The 4,989-nt window shown below is 34.5% G+C and overlaps 1 long non-coding RNA gene across 3 annotated transcripts; it reads right to left on the reverse strand.

Annotated features, from left to right (window-relative positions):
- Nucleotides 1-424: 424 nt before the first annotated feature.
- On the reverse strand, nucleotides 425-3,119 carry LOC149616266 (uncharacterized). Of its 3 annotated transcripts, none has more exons than XR_016375768.1 (4): nucleotides 2,850-3,119; nucleotides 2,631-2,739; nucleotides 2,330-2,392; nucleotides 425-2,243 (listed from the first exon to the last, which is right to left on the reverse strand). It is a non-coding gene; the product is annotated as an uncharacterized LOC149616266 (long non-coding RNA). The 3 variants fall into 3 exon arrangements; XR_016375767.1 differs by having other exon boundaries at nucleotides 425-2,143; nucleotides 2,218-2,392; nucleotides 2,850-3,118; XR_016375766.1 differs by having other exon boundaries at nucleotides 425-2,392; nucleotides 2,850-3,113.
- Nucleotides 3,120-4,989: the final 1,870 nt, after the last annotated feature.

Genomic DNA, 4,989 nt, shown 5'->3' on the forward strand with positions numbered 1-4,989 from the left:
AACAGACCGCTATTTTAGTTTTCTACTGTTTTAAAGCTTATTTTGACATGTTAACTCTCAAAAGTAATTAATGTAATGATAAAATGTTTTGGGGGAATGGAATTGTGCCCGAAAACCCGAGATAAGTACATTTTTGAAATTGATTACCAGTAAAATAAGTTATTTCTACAGAAAACGGTAATGGAACGTTGTATTTTCTTAAGCATGCCTTTAAGTTTCAATAAAAAAGAAAAATTAATATCTGATCCTTCAGTCAAGTGATAACCTCAGTCTTATCGATACTTTTTAGGTCTTGATTCTAATCAAGACATTTTTGATTAATATCTGCTCCTTCAGTCTTCATTTTAATTAAGATTGTTAAGAAACTGTTTTACATTTTCAAATTCTGCACATAAGCAGAAACATATATAAAGGGGACCATAACTTTAGCTCAATCAGACATTTATTTATAATGATACTTCCAAAAAAACCTAAATCATAAAAAGTTTGCATTGTTATTATAATTAACGTAATACAATTTTTTACCCCATTAAAAATTCCACAAATAGGACAAAATTGACAATTTTACACAATTTTTAAAAATTCTGCTTTATGTCCGTTTGATCTTTAGCTCAAAATTTTCATAAGCCCAATATGAAATTCAGATATCCTTAAAACTTTACAAAGGCGATCCGAGATTGTCAATTTCAAACTTTTTTGTAACATTAACTAACGTCTGTTTGATATTAAGCTTAAAACCTTCTTAAACACAATAATCAGGTCTACCCTAAACGTCCACAAAGATGATCCAAGATTGTTAATACGCCTAAAAAGTGCCCTCTTCAAAATATTTAGCAGGGGAAAAGAGATTTGCGGATTATTCAGCTATTTCATGTACATTGTTTTTCTTCTATGTAACTTGTAATCTTGTCCACTTGGAGCTGTATGGCTATTTATAGCCCTAGCTCGTCAATAATAAAACGGAGAAAAAAAAAAAGAGAGCGTGATCGAGTGGGCTATGCTAGTGGGGATTTGAAATCTCGTGGATTGGGACTCCAGGCATAGCCCACCCCATCACGCACTCGACAACGCAAGGCAACTCGCGCTATAGCGGATGCAGCTTGCGTTCTTTAGCAGACGACATGCTCTAGTCAATGGTCACGGACCAGTTTATTTATTCCAAGTCAGGAGGGTCGCTGGCCTAATGTCCAGTTCAAAAAAAATCCTTTATTTCCCACCCTGACTCGCGCTATAGCGCAAGCAGCTTGCGACGTGTTGCGCGTGATCGAGTAGGCTATGCTCCGGGAAAAAGAAATCTTCACTTCAGTCGGGACAAAGAAAATATACGCTCCGGGAATGGAAGGTATGTCTCGGGGTTGGGCTGATCAAGGAACTTCCGGTCTATGCAATTTCAAAGTAGCCGGAAATACCTCCGTCAACCGAGCCTGCCTTTGGAGCGTACTAGGAGGGGAGAGACAAAAATTTACACTAGAGGAAGCTACAGTTTCCATTCCTGGGGCGTGTATCTTCTTTGGTCGGGAGTCCTGGGACTCCTAACAGGCCAAACATAGATGCATATGACAAGGAAACATTTCTCATAAGCGAGAATGGCCAACTTTGTTTTGTAAGAGACAGCCTGGCAGCCCGGTATTTGTTTACCTCTGACTGGCCAAGTCAGCTGTCAAATGTTTATTACTTCTTCTATGCGACTTAAAGTGTGTTACATATTTAACATAAACCAAAATTAATACCATTTGATTAAACAAAATAGTATTATAAACGTCTTTAAAAAAATGCAACCTCAAACAAGCAGAGCTATGTTCGTATATCGGAACCGCAATTGTTTTCACCTTTAAAAGTTAATACAGCCCTTTGAATTTAAATAATTAGAAATGAGAAATGTAACCACTGAACAGTTGTTTACACATTTAACATAAACCAAAATTAATATCATTTAATTAAACATCGCGTTATAAACGACTTTAAAAAACTCAACCTCATATTGCCAGAGCTACGTTGGTATGTTGAAATTTAGAAAACATATGTTAGAGATTCAATTAACAGCAATGGTTTTTACCTTTAATGTAGAATTTGAATTTAAGTAATGCGAATGTAAAATCTTATTAAATGAAAGAATCTATACAGTTCTGTTTGTCATTATTTCCTTTGAAAAGTTATCGCCAACGTTTAGTTAGCGGAGCCACAGGTTTCATCATTAAGTTAAGGTGTAAAATTTACCTCTACAGTTTATTAATGTGTACCAGCTGTCAAATAAGGTGTGCAGTCATTAATTATTTCATTGGAAAATCACCGTTAACGGCAGTGCTATTTCTTGTGTTTAATAATTTACAATGTAAACAAAGATGTTACGTTGGTGGTTCTGTAGTAAGCGTGGTCTTCCATAAAGCATTACCTAATTAAATATTTCAATTATTTGGGTAGAAATGCCATTTTTTAATAATTCAATGGAGATATGGAAATAGCGGTAACGGCTAAAAGCACATGTGTACTAAAGAGCACATTGTTTTCTACCCTGATTTGAGCAAATTAGATAACGGTATCCTGAATTAACTAGCGTTACTCTTACCCATGTTGACAAGATAAACAAAGCATAAAATCATAGCATAATTGATTTAATTTAAACAAATTACCTAATTAGCGGCTATCGTTGGCCGATGGCACCAGGTGAAACATCTTAAAACGCACGTAACACGGCCAATTGGTCTCTAGTCTCTCTCTACATACAATCAGGCTAATCAGCTGTATTTAAATTTTGACCAAGGCTTAGTGAAATCAGTAAATTTAAAAATTATCGGCTAAATCCTAAATTTAAATTCTTTTGTATTAAATTATAATAAGGTTTAACTTACGAAATTAAAATAAAATGAGGACGAATTAACCCCTTCTTTTATGTGAAAAGTTAAAAAATTCGCCTTAAGCTCGACACAGCCACACGCGTTGTCTAAACAAAAATCTTCGCTCAGTCTTTCTATTAGAGGTAAAACAGCGTAAGTCCAACAGTACGTTTCTCTATGATTTTAGCCAGGACTAAAACACGTAAGTCCAACAGAATAAAAGGTCGTAAGTTTAAGCATGTGCTTAAAAGTACAAAAAGTAATACTTAATATTAATTGTTTTCAATAAAACTTCGAAAGGCACCAGTTTCATTTAAAACCATTTTCAGACCTATCGAATAAATAGTCTTCAAAAAATGCTCGAGTCAATTTGGCCATCACAGCAAACATTTCCCATGTTATTCCTATGGGAAAATTTCCCTTTTTTTGCCAAAATGTCTTAATTTTTTATGGAAATGAAAACCACCCTTAGCAACATTATTTTCTATAAAAAAAACTAATGCAGGGATCTCTTTGAAATTTTAACCACATATTAAGGGTCCGAATTTTAGTTCAGTGGATTTTTTTCAAAACAATTAATACAATACAAAAACAAGTTGGGAAAACCAAAATATTACCTCTCCGAGTCAAGACGACTACTTACAAACTTATTTACCCAGATATGGAAATGTTTATGAAATATTAAAGCAGTATACAAAGCATAGCAAATATACAGTAAATCAGACGACATTTTACATCCAATAATGATATACTTGTACACATTAAAATCATCCGATTTAAAGCGTGCAAGGTACCAAGGCTTAACAAAAATTGTATCATAACATATTTATAGAGATAGATAACAACTTTTATAATTAAAATTAGAAACTAACATATCTCTTAAAATTCTCGCGTGATCAACTGGTTTCACGCCAATTAAATTGTTACAGTCCCATAGAGCTATTTGTATTAATTCCTCCATGGTTTTTTCGCCAAGCTGAGAACTATGCGTTTTACGTCACGTTATCTAAAGAGCCGACTATTTCCTTTGAAGACCGCGCTAGCTCAGCGCTAAGCACCGTGACGTCAAAATTCAAAAACCAAATCCCGTTATGTAGGACACTGCTCACAGCGCTGGGCTCTGCTGAACGCGGCCCAGATTTCCACCATGATTATATAATCTAAGCCTAATTATTTAAAAGTGTATTTAACTTTCGGCTCACTCTGAACCGTTAATGTCTCTGCATTACAGAAACGAAAACCACACCCAAGCGTTTACTTTTTGGTTCACTAGGCCTATTGACAAATAAAAGTTCATTTGACCAACATAGTAGCGTTGTGCTTGTATTCACTTTAGAAAGGATTATGCTATAAACAGATGTAGTATAGCTTAAGTAATATATAAACATCCATTTTAAATAATAATATTAAAAAAAATCTTTGGAATATCAAAATGAAATAGAGCTTTAAAGCTACAAAAGAACTAAATACATCATAATTACGAAAAATATTTCCACATATTCACTTTATATTAAGGATAAAGGGAATATTATGGTTCTGTAGGATTCCTTTACACATCAAAACAAAACGAACTTCTAACGCAGCGCACTACTGTAACAACGGACGGACACACACAGACAAAAACATAGACTGCTTTTTAACTCTTTCCGTATTAATTTTGAATTGAGAAACAAGATTATCTTAAATATTAAAATAAATATAATTAATATTTAACATTTTCTTCGTTAGTTATTCGCCTTATTAAACGTTACATCGTTTTAAAAAAGAACAATTAAACATTCTTGAGAGACTTGACTAATATTGGCGTTTGAAATGAAGCATACGCCGGTTGCTTCGTCTTAATCAAATAGGTAGTATATAAGGGTGTCGAACTACAGCTAAAAGCAAGAACAACCGCAATTGCGAAAACCTATCGTGGACAACCCACCCTAGGGAGGCTAGACGTTTCTCGTAACCCTAGCTGATCGCCGCGAATGTCTTAAACCCAACGATGACGATGGAGTAGAAGCCAGGTGTGCAGACTGGTGTCCATGTGGGATGGACAAAAACAAAGACCAGTAGATGGTCTCTACCCCCTACCGTATTTCAGAGAGTCACACACTTGAAACTTCATTTTATCATTTATCGCAAATCAAATATACAATTCTGTTTTAAA

This window comes from Phalangium opilio, unplaced genomic scaffold, assembly GCF_054372755.1.
Source record: "Phalangium opilio isolate 3A_F unplaced genomic scaffold, DU_Popi_V2 ptg000217l_1, whole genome shotgun sequence".
Taxonomy (NCBI): Eukaryota; Metazoa; Arthropoda; class Arachnida; order Opiliones; family Phalangiidae; genus Phalangium; species Phalangium opilio.